General features: G+C 40.3%; 1 long non-coding RNA gene across 1 annotated transcript; it reads left to right on the forward strand.

Annotated features, from left to right (window-relative positions):
* The first annotated feature begins 10,723 nt into the window (after positions 1–10,723).
* Positions 10,724–11,104, forward strand: LOC120556448. The gene is made up of 3 exons (XR_005638860.1): positions 10,724–10,809; positions 10,896–10,916; positions 10,994–11,104. It is a non-coding gene; the product is annotated as an uncharacterized LOC120556448 (long non-coding RNA).
* Positions 11,105–12,454: the final 1,350 nt, after the last annotated feature.

A 12,454-nucleotide genomic window follows, 5' to 3' on the forward strand; every position in this document is an offset into this window, starting at 1 on the left:
GCCTACATCAGTGTGTCATTCATTCCTACGCTTTTCTTTCTATTTTTTTAGGTGGATAGCGAAGCAGAAAATGAAGAGGCTGGCAAAAACGAGGGGGTACCTGGTGGACATCTTGAGATTCTTGGGTTTCCTGAGGAGGGACGGCTTCTCACAGGTAATGGTGCACCGTCACACTGATAAAAAAGCACCATATGATGGTTCAGTCTACAACGTGTGTTCCAGTTCCTCAGTGTATGACTGCATTTCTTCCTCAGGTCTGTCTGTCTGCAGAAAAGATGACGACCCTAAACAGGGTGCTGAAACAGGAGCTCTCCACCCTCCCATAGCAGCCCGGGACACACCACTTGGCGGAGGTTCAACAATGAAGTTAGATCGCCATGGACCCCCACCCCAAGCGTGTTTTTGAAGCTGTGGTTTTTACCATGTACTTGTGTTTTCCTTTTTCATGTTAATACTATGTATATTTGATTGAATTATAGTGTGACTAGTAAAATATGTGTGTTGAATATAATAAATGTTCTATTATGTTTGAATTCAATATTGCTTCCTTTTGTCTTTTTACTAGATATGGTTTATGTATTATTCTTAACATTGTGCCTATTTCTGAATTTAGCTCATGTGCTGCAGAATACTTAGTGAGCTTAGAATTGTAAGGTTCAATCTCCACTTTTGGCCGAAATTGAGTTTTTCACATAATCTGATCCCTGAGGTGTTTATTAATGCCTGTGTGGTGTTATTTTTGTAAAAATATTTTCTTAGTTATTAATAAAATAAAAAGGTTCCATCTCACAAAATAGCTGGGATGTGAAGACGTTGATGCTCAATATCTCAGAACTACCCTAAACGGAGATAGAAACTTATATTTCTAAGCTCACAACTTTTGGTCACTAGGTGGAGCCAAATGACCATCTTACAACATTTAACAACACTCCTTTTTATGTGCACCATCACACTAAATCTAGACACACGTTAATAGCCCTAACCTGCACATTCAGCTCTGTTTCATTATTTAATTGTAATTGAGGTGCTGAGACAAGGATATTGTGTCAACGATAATCTCACGAGAGCCAGGCGGCCGCAGGTTTGAGACGCAGGTAGCGCAGTTTTTTTTTTAAATTTATTTATACATCCATACATACAGAACAATACCGACAGATACAGTTCAAAATACAAAGAACGAATAACATACAACATTACATCAGTGTACAGGGGTACAGCTGCAGTCACAAGGCCTAAGTGGACAAGCTGGTAGGCAGAGAAATCAATACGTAGAATAATAAAACCTTAGTTATAATAACCAAGTATTTGAAGTCATACACAACTCATAGATCCAGAGTTCTCACGGCCTTAGTGTTTTTAATGGAATTCATGTAATTTCTAAACTCAGTCATAAAACCAGAAAAGAATGCTGATGTAACAGCTGATGGGTTCCGAATCGACAACACGGTGACGTTATATATGAACTTTTTCTTTTATTATTGATGTTGAATCGGAGGGATCTTAACCGCTATGTGTCTGATGCAAAGGCTCATTGTTTACAGGACACGTCTTGGTATTATTATTATTATTATTATTATTATATGTATGTATATATTAGTGCTGTCCGTTAAACGCGTTGTTAACGGCATACATTTGTTTTTATCGCGAGATTAACGTTCTTTTTGGCCTAGCGAACTTTGTGGCTTTTTTTGCATGCTGTTCCAACAACTAGTAACGTTAGAAAAACTACAACACCACGCCGGATGTGGTTGCTAGACCGGAAACAAAACAACAGACACGCCTGCATAGTCTGTGCCATACCAGCCGGCCAAGACTAACTAACGTTACGTTACAAATGGACGGCGGAGTGCGGGTCACAGAAATGGATGCCAATTAGATTCTGCATGGAAAGTTTACTTTTAAAGAGTTGTCGAGGGGGGGGACGGTAGTTTCACGCATGATACAGCCTGTACTCCAGGGGGGAAGGCAGCCCAGCTGGAAGGCTGCAGAGTGTTTTAAACGCTGTGTCTCATAACCTGTGATCACTGGACGCAGGTGAGTTAAGACGCTATTGAGGAGTTACTGCGCACTATATTGACATCATACGGTTTTAGGACTGTGTTGTGTGACTGTTTTTGTCATTTGGGACATATTCCACCCCCATTTTCCGTCCAGGAGAATTGTTACATTACTTTTTCGGAAAAACAAGTGTTACAAATGTCCTGCTGCGGCAACCTGTATCGCCACCATTTTGTTTGTACTGTATAAGCAAAGTGTTAGTGTTACATCTCAGTCAGATTAGGGACTTGGAGGAATTGTGACCGATTCAAACGTTTCTTTTTGTTTGCAGTAAATAAATAAAAAATAAACAAATACAAATCGAAGTCCAAAAAGTAACTTGAATTTGATTACCAACCGAGACACACTGGTAAGAATTGCTTTCCGTTGTTAATATGTACTTAAAAAACAGTGTTGAAATGCAAAATAATAGAATTTTATTCATGTGATAAAACATGGTATGACTTGTGATTAACTATACAAATTTGGCGCAAAATCGTGATTAAAAAATGAAGCGTTTGACAGCCTGATTTCAGAATGAAATCCTGCCTTTCGTTGCAATCTAGAAAGAGGCTGGTTGCTGCCACGTTATAACCTTATTCAGAATCAGAAAGGGTTTTATTGCCAAGTACGTTTTTTTAACACATACAAGGAATTTTTTTTTTGGTGTTGTTGGTGCACACCACACATTCTCTAAATGTAATATTAAACAATATAAGTATAGGTATAAACAATATAAGTATAGAAATTAAAAATAAAGATAGAAATAAAAATACAAAAATAAATACAAAAATAAAATAAAATAAATAAATAAAGAGCAAAGAGCATTACAGCAATCATTGACAGTGGCATGAAGAGCCAGGTGGAGAGTCAGGGTGGTTTCCGGGCCTTGTTGATAAGGCTAGTAGCGGAGGGGGAAAAGCTGTTCATGTGATGTGAGGTTTTGGTCCTGATGGACCTCAGCCTCCTGCCAGAGGGGAGTGGCTCAAAGAGTTTGTGTCACTCAGTCAGGAAATGGTTGTAATTGTGCTGATCATTTTCATTCATTTTCATTTCATTTCATTTATTTGTATAGCACAAGTAAACACAACAGAAGTTGACCACTGTGCTTCACATAACAAGAGTCAGGAAAATAATAGAATAAAACATCCTTCATACAGCAGAAAACATAAATAAAAATAAGAATTTAGAGAGATGCACGCTCTAAGAGATAAAACTTTAGTATGAGTTTAAACTCATATAAAGAGGACAGCGATCTCAAGGAGACGGGGAGGCTATTCCACAGCCTAGGACCAACAACAGCGAAGGCACGGTCCCCTCTTGACTTTAGACGCGAGCGTGGCTGGGACAGATTATAGTTGCTTGTGGATCGTAGATCTACACACAGACACACACACACACAGACACACTCTCTCTCTCTCACACATACACACACAGAGACACACAGACACACACTCTACACACACACACAGAGACACACACACACAGAGACACACACACACACACAGAGACACACACACACACAGACACAGTAGTATCCTATTTCTGTTGTTGTTGTCTGTCCCTCCAGAGCTCCCGCAGCAACATATCTGTAAGGAGGAGCAGGTTCTCTCTGACCAGCAGCTCAACATGCCACTTATAACCTCCGTGGTATCAGAAGCAACCAGTGACCACCAGCTCCTCTCTCACAACTCTCATGAAGCCGAGTGCCAAGATCAGAAAGGAGGCAAGCATCACTGCTGGAGCCCCTGCTCGAGCCACCGCTGGGTTAAGGTTAGTATAACCATTTGATTTGTATAACCATTTTAAACCAGAAGGAATGCATATTTCCGAGACACACGCACACACACAGACACACACAGACACACACACAAACAGAGAGAGAGAGACACACACACACACACACACACTCTCTCGCTCTCTCACACACACACACTCTCTCTCTCTCTCGCTCTTACACACACACACACACACACTCTCTTCTCTCTCACACACACACACTCTCACACACACACACACACACACACACACACGATACACACACACACACACACACACACACCCAAGCCTCTCACCTTGCGAAGCAAGCTTTGCTAGATGAGATTGCGAATCCGGCTTTACAATGAAGCACATTTTCACACTTTGAATCTCGCTGTTGGATTCCGTAGCGAATGCGGCATATATGCTGCCAGCGGAACAGCATCCAACAGATTATTTCAAAGTGTCAGAAACACACTCCTTGTGAAGCCGGCTTTGCTAGATGAGATTGCCAATCCGGCTTCCAAATGCCAGAATGGCTAGATGACTTTGCGAAGCCGGCTTTGCTAGATGACATTGCGCCTTTGGCGCCGAGACTTCCTTTATATTTCCCCTAACCATAAGCAATTGGTTTTAAGATGACCCTAACCAAAGACCTTTTGGTCTGCCTTACCTAAGTGTCTTTTGACTTTTTCTGGCTTATCCCACACACACACACAGGCACACACACACAGACAGAGACACACACACACACACACACACACAGACAGACACATACACACATGCACATATCACATATATCTTGTTAAAAAGTGAACACCAGGGGGCTCCAATTATGTTACATATCCTGCTAAATGCACCACATATGGTGCATTTAGGACGAATTTGTACTTTGTTACATTCTATCTCTGCATTTTGGCCCTATATATAGCGATCAATCACCAAATAATGCAAGATTTAATCAGTTTAATTGCTGATGTAAATTGCAGTGTTAGTGTTTTTTTTGCATACTATATTTTTTTCAACAAATGATCAGAAATAAATTACAGTACAATACTATCATTGTAAACGACTGTAGAATTAAATAAAATGCAGTAAGCAATCATTTGGAGCAAATTGTCATCACTCAAATGTGCGTAAGAGTGCTTTTCAGTGTTCGTAGATTTTGTTCTTAGCTAAGAACAAATCCAAGTTAAGAAAACAGTGAATGCCAGAATCTTCGTAAAAATTTCGTAAGAAGGGTTTAAGAACACATTTCTTCGTAAGAACGGTTGGTGAATGAGGCCCATTGTTCTTAAACCAGCTGACAAGGGCAGTGCGGTCGTAATTATAGATAGACAGGACTATGTCCTGGAGGGTCATAGGCAACTTAGTGACACAAATTATTACACTAAACTTGATGCTCCCATTTACAAGGACTCCATACCTATAATTGAAAAAATTGTCATTTCTTTGTATAATAAAAAATTTATTAATAATAAACAAAAAAATACCTCCTGAACAATAACAAGATTAGACCATGTAGGTTTTACACGTTACCTAAGATCCACAAACCTGGTGATACGTGGACGGTCCCTTTCATAGTGCCACCGGGCAGGCCCATAGTGTCCAACTGCAACAGCGAAACCTACCATACGGCCAAATTGATAGATTTTTATTTGAACCCATTATCAATTAAACATCATAGCTTTGTTAAAGACACGATTTTGTCAACAAAATTAAAGCTCTTATCATTCCCACTGGTGCCTTCTTATTTTCCATGGATGTTTCCTCGCTTTACACCAATATTGATACATCTCAAGGTATAGCGGCTGTTAAAAAGGTTTTCCAACTATATCCTGACAGCAAGAGACCTGAAAAAGAAATCCTTCAACTTTTAGAACTCAATCTCACTAAAAATGACTTTGAATTTGAAGGTCAATTCTACTTACAAGTCAAAGGCACAGCCATGGGGTGCTCATTTGCACCTAGTTATGCAAATATTTTTATGTCCCAATGGGAATCAGAAGTTCTCGCTACCTGTACACTTAAACCGCTCCACTACCTCATATCTCGATGATATCTGGGGGGTTTGGGAACATTCAGAGCAAGATTTCTATCAGTTTCTGAACAAAATGAATGAATATTGTGACTCAATAAAACTTACAGCTGTTCTGAGTGCTGAATCTATTGACTTTTTAGATACAACTACCAACAAGGGCCCTGACTTTAATCAGACACATAAATTAGATATCAAAGTTTTCTTCAAAAAAACAGATAGCCACTCATTACTATACAGGACTAGTCACCACCCGAGACACACTTTTTCCAGCCTGGTAAAATCACAACTCAGTCGCTTCAAGAGAATTTGCACCAGACAAATTGATTTTAATATGGCTACCAAGACACTTTTTTCTTCCCTCCTAAAGAGAGGATATACATTTACTATGTTACGTAAAGACCTCAGAACTTTTGAGTCTGCCAAGCCCATCTGTTTGGACTCTATCCTTCCCATCATTGTACAATTTACTGCGGAGAAATATAAACTTACACGACCTGGTTAGGTCAAAACTAAAACCTCTTAATCAACCCAAAAACAGGAGATGTGACAATTCTTTCAGATACTACGGTCCAAAATCAAACCACGAAAGTGGTTTTTAAAACACAAGGACTAGATGCTAATACCAAAAACTGCATCTATTTGATTAGAATCGAGGCATTAACACCATACGTCACCGAAATACCTTGCATCATTATGTAACCCACCCCAAATTGGCTGGTTGTGTTAAACAATTTTAAGCATAGATGATATATTATGCTAAAATAGCTAAAATATTATGCTAAAAAAGCTAAAATATTCCTTCAGATATAATAAATGAAAAACACTAAGTATGAGTTTCCTATTTTCACTTATTAATCAGACACAAATAGCTCAGGTTATGCCACTTTGTTTTAATTGAGTCATTTTAATTCTCAACACTTTTCAGCAGTGGCAAACACTTTGCAGTAATGCCCACTAGGTGGCAGCTGCGCAGCGCTGGTGTCGTTCTTTCCTTAACCTGTTACAGAGGGAGAAACTGCGAACAGTTAGTTCTGAAAGAAAAAGGAAATAACATCCTGAAAAGTTATTTATCTTTCTTTCTTTTGATGGTGGTGTCTGAAAACTTTTATCCGTTGACATACCTGTACTGTGAGGACTGTGTGGCGGATTGTGAGAGACAGCGTGGGTGCGACGGAGGAGCAGTGTGCTTCCATTCTGCTAGCCATAGCAGGAGGGAGCGTGGTGGACAGCGGGCTGGACTCTGAACTTCAGGCCTGAGTTTGGATTTCCATTTCTACTATCTCACCAGTAAGGTTTTTCCCTCCCGTGGATTTGGAGGATCCTGTCTGATACATTTTTTTTTTTTGACTGAGCTCAAACAGGTACTGGGTTGTGCACAACTAAATTTAAGAGACTATTGCTGCAGCAAAAATTTTTAAAAAATGTGGTTTCTGGCCAGAACATATTTTGTTGACACATGTATTTTGGGGTAGTAAATGGGAGTGTAATATGCATTGTTGGACATTTTCAATAATATTTTTTTTAAGAGTTACTGTGTGTTGGTGTTTTCATTCTCTGTGTGAAGTCAATCATCATCTACAGCCAAAGACAAATTAGTATTAAGTGTCAGTGCATTTGATATCTATCTTAAATTCATCCCTCGAACCAGGACATTACTAAAAGTATTGAAGTAGTGATCCCAGACCTTGAGATGTTTCTCTTTTTTTTTGCAGGTAAATGTTGAAGGCTGATTAGAACCTGGTTACAATTACATAAAAAGGCAACAGCCAATCAGAATAGGCCATACAAATTTAAAAATAAAGTCTATATTATTCATAACAAATTGAACTATATATCCTAATAAAGTATTGGTAAGTGAAGTTAAGATGGAGAAGGAACAGTTTCTCCCCTCTGTAGAGGAACTGTAACTTAACCCTCATATTATGTTATGGGTCAATTTGACCCATTTGTGTTTTTGTGTTGACCAAAATACTGGTTAACCTATCTTTTTCTCCATGAAATTGTATGACATTTCCTCATTTAGGGTCATGAACTTGTTCATAAAATCTGGACACACTGATGTGTAGTGGAATGTCTGTTCAGAGTTTGTATACAAAGATGATGTTGCAGGTCATTTTGACCCGGAGACTTTCAACACCCATTTAGGTGTGTGTGTGTGTGTGTGTGTGTGTGTGTGTGTGTGTGTGTGTGTGTGTGGGGGAGGTTTGTGTGTGTGTGTGTGTGTGTGTTTGTGTGTGTGTGTGTGTGTGTGTGTGTGTGTGTGTGTGTGTGTGTGTGTGTGTGTGCACGCGTACTGGCGATCCGGTTGTGAATTTTCCTATGATGAAGAGGATTCAGGGGACCAGTCTGGTGTAGTATACATTAGCTGAAAACAATGGGCAGCAATCATCCTCAACATGGACAGCTAAACATGCTAACATAAAATGGTCAACATCAAAACACTGACGCCAAGGCAGACTGTCATCAAGATGACTCCAAGCCCCACAAGATTTTCTGCCACACTAGTTGATGATATTCAATCACTATTTCATCTCTTCATATCCCAACCAATAGATAGGATCATAGTGGACATGACCAACTTGCAGGGGAGGTGTGTATTTCAAAAGAAATGGAAGTCACTGGATCAGATTGACTTGCATGCATACATTGAAATCCTAGTCCTTTTGCGTCCGCAGCATCCACCCATGCTCTGCAGTGCCACGTTACATCCCGCAACACCCTGCTGTGATGCTCATACGCACAGAGTAGTCAGGATCCGGTATTGGAGACTGCACTACTCAGTATGACACGATGTGCCCTGCTATGACATGAACTTTGAAACAGGGCAAACAAAAGGTATTAAGATCCATTTGTTTGGTCCCAAATTTGAACTGAAATACTGCCATTGACTAAAACATATGCTGACTAGGCTACACTTCACCGACGGTGTTATAACGCAAGGTAGGACGAAGATACCAAGAAAGACATTGTCGGCTGTCAACAGTAAAGACTATGCTCCGCTCAAGACTGCTAGCCCGAATGCTAACGCGGGAAACAAGTTAGCTTCCCACAGCTAGCTATGCCGCGAGCGCTGCTAGCCCTATGGATATATCAAAGTTGGCGACAGAGACTGAGCCTTCCCTCTGTGATGTTTTAGCCGCCATAAGGAACCTGGACAACAAGGTGGGAGATTTTGGTAAACAACTTAAAGAAAGCTCCGACTTGGTTGCCTTTATTATACAGCCAGTCGAGCTGAACTCAGTCGGACTCACTGAATGCACGCCCAAATTGGAGGCTGTAATTCACCATGTGTTCTATTAATACATCCATGGTATTATCTTATGATACATCCGAGGGATGTATGGATGTATGCATGTATGCTGTAAAGCCTGTTGCATGGTTGTAACATCATTAGCGTTTCCCAAAACTGCTGGGGCTAGGGTTAGGGCTCTGCAATGTCATGCTGCGTCCTGCTGAACCCTGCTGGTTCCTGCTGAACCCTGCAGCTTCCCGCTACGTCCATCCATGTTCTGCTTGGCCACGCTACATCCTGTAACGCCCTGCAGCGCCCTGATATGACATGAACTACTACGACTACCATTTGAAGTCACTATTCCATTATTAATGTGACTATTATTGCCACTGTTCATCACATCCCCAACCGGCCCGTCAGACACCGCCTACCAAGAGCTCGGGTCTGTCCGAGGTTTCTTCCTAAAAGGGAGTTTTTCCTCGCCATTGTCGCACTGCTTGCTCTTGAGGGACTTATTGTAATTGTTGGGGCTTTGTAAATTATAGAGTGTGGTCTAGACCTACTCTATCTGTAAAGTGTCTCGAGATAACCTGTGTTATGATTTGATACTATAAATAAAATTGAATTGAATTGAATTGAAATGTTTATTTAGATAATCATGGTAAGACCTTTACATTATTTACACTTCAAATATTCTTTTTGCAATCAGTACAAATTGTGTGGTCTTTTATTTTAGATGAATCCATTCCACAAGCAAGAAACCATTTCAGGACGGAGCGTAAGTTAGCCTTTATGCATGCGTTTAAAGTGCCCATATTGTGAAAAATACACTTTTTCTGGGATTTGGGGTGTTATTTTGTGTCTCTGGTGCTTCCACACACATACAAACTTTGAAAAAAATCCATCCATGCTGTTTGAGCATGCTAACGCTAATGCTAACGCTAGCATGCTACCTCATTCTCAATAGCAAAGCACTGCTACAACACACACAAGTTCACCATAATCTACAAAAGAACTACTTACATGTGCGACCTCATTTAGAAGTCTCCCAGCTAATCCTGCCTTGTAACTGACCAAAGTTGGAGAAACAGGCTTTCTTTTACTGTCTCTAGAGTTAGCTAGCTGACATGATCTACATCTGAGCTACTGCGCATGTGCGAGTGCAATCAAAGATAGTACAGAAGAAGAAAAGAGGTCTCAATCTGTAGCTAAAACAGAAACCAGGTGAAAAGAAGATCTGCAGCAGTGAGAGAGAGCTGTGCAGTACAACAAAAATATGGTATTTTTTGAAAATTAAACCATGTAAACCTATTCTGGTACAACCTTAAAATACAGTTATGAACCTGAAAATGAGCATAATATGGGCGCTTTAAAAAACCAGAGTCATATTTCCTACCATTCCTACCAACTACTGAAATTCAACCTGGTGCATATCACGTTTTGATGTGTTTGTCCCTTCCTGCCCTTTTTCAGGTCAGCAGATGTTACTGCCTCCACCACCTGCAAGTAAGTTTTTTTTTATTGTTATTTATTTTTACGATTGTCTAATGTAACAGCATAGGTTCAACTTTTGCAATGGCATATGCAAGAAACCTACCATAAATTAACTGACCAATATTCATATCTACTTTCTTTTTAGATGAGTCAACACCACACAGGAAACCAGCTGGTCACCCAGAGCTGGATGGGTCTATTGTAACGCAAGCTCGGCCTGCCACTTCATCTTGGGACCCAGTTGAAGGTACAGTGGCTTTGAATATTCCAATTCAATACAATTTCATGACAAGAAACTTGAGAGTAACTTAACTTTTTTGTTGTTGTAAACAGCAGAACTCATCACACAGAGAGGTAAGAAGACTCACTTACATTGTTCACATATGAAAGTATATAATGTATAACAACTAAAACCATTAATTATTCCATAGCCATGAGGACATCCATTACCCGCATGGCACAGCGGATGGACACATTTGAGGAAAAGATGGATGAGCTGCTCATGCTCTTAAGGAGCTCCCAGTCACCTCCCTCTGCTCCAGTCGATGCTGTGTTGCTGTCACCCTGCTCAACAGTCACCGAGCTGCAGGAGTTCGACAGGAGTCTCAGTCAACAGGAGAGGAGGAACAAAATGGTAATTAAGTGGCCCTGCCCTAAGATACCACTATATAATTGCATGAATTCAAATATCATTATAACTGAACTGACTTCTCTTACAAAATTAGATTGTACAAGCTCTTCACTTTGTTCTACATGTGTAATTTGTATTTCTATATGTTTTACAGCAACTTTTCCTGACAACCCTTGGAGGTTCGACCAGAGGTACTGCCATCCGTCGCATGCTACGGTGAGTGGCAACCAATGAATGTCATTGTGTGTAAAACAGTATAGCCTGCAGGGCAGAAAGACAAAGAAGGCCTTCCAGGATCTGACAATCTGCAGGGTTATAACGGGCAGGTGTTCTTTTATTGTTCACATCATTATTATGCTTAGCTTGGCTGATAAGGTTTTCATTTGACTTGTAAATTTTCTTCTACTTGCTACTCTAGCGGCCTCCCAGAAAAACTTCCCCACACTGATTGCAGCAGACGTGGAGGACCCCACAGTGCTCCCCACCTCACAATATCCAACAGCCTAGTGTCAAAGGTGGACTCATTCAAGTTTCTGGGCTCCATCATTTCCCGGGACCTGAAGTGGGAGTCCAACATCCTTAAAAAGGCTCAGCAGAGGATGTACTTCCTACAGCAACTGCGGAAGCATGGCCTACCACAAGAGCTATTAGCCATCCTCTACATCTAAATAAAACCACAATCATGACAGAGGGCCTCTCTCGTTTTTTGTATCCATCTTTATCCTTATTTGTAAATGATTCAACAGCCACTGACGTAAATTGAATTTTTCTGGATTTCATTTGGAAAAAGAAGTCACATAAACTAGAGAAAAATTTACTTTCCAGTAGTGACGCAGATGGAGGTCTTGAAGTCCTACATTTCAGTGACACTGTGAATACTTTTAAAGTTATTTGGTTAAAAAGAAGAGAGAAGAAACAAAGTCAATATATAAACAACATAATATGGCTTCTTCATACTGAACTGTTACTTTTTATCCTTTTCAATATTTTAACAGTTCACAATAATAACTAGAACTGCAAGCAGTTATGACAGGGTCCAAGCCTCCCGTCCCCATTGCCCCCGACGATATTCCGATATTTTAGTCCAAAGTCCACAGAGGCAGCCCGGTTGGTAACTTAACTTCATCAGAGCCAGCTGTAAATGACGATTGCATTTCATTGGACAATTGTGTTGTATAATGACAATAAAGGCAAACCTTGAACCTTTTAGCAGAAACATAAGAGTTGTGTTGTGTCTCACTTTACTCTAATGGAGACGGCG

The sequence above is a fragment of the Perca fluviatilis genome, chromosome 3 (genome assembly GCF_010015445.1).
Source record: "Perca fluviatilis chromosome 3, GENO_Pfluv_1.0, whole genome shotgun sequence".
Taxonomy (NCBI): Eukaryota; Metazoa; Chordata; class Actinopteri; order Perciformes; family Percidae; genus Perca; species Perca fluviatilis.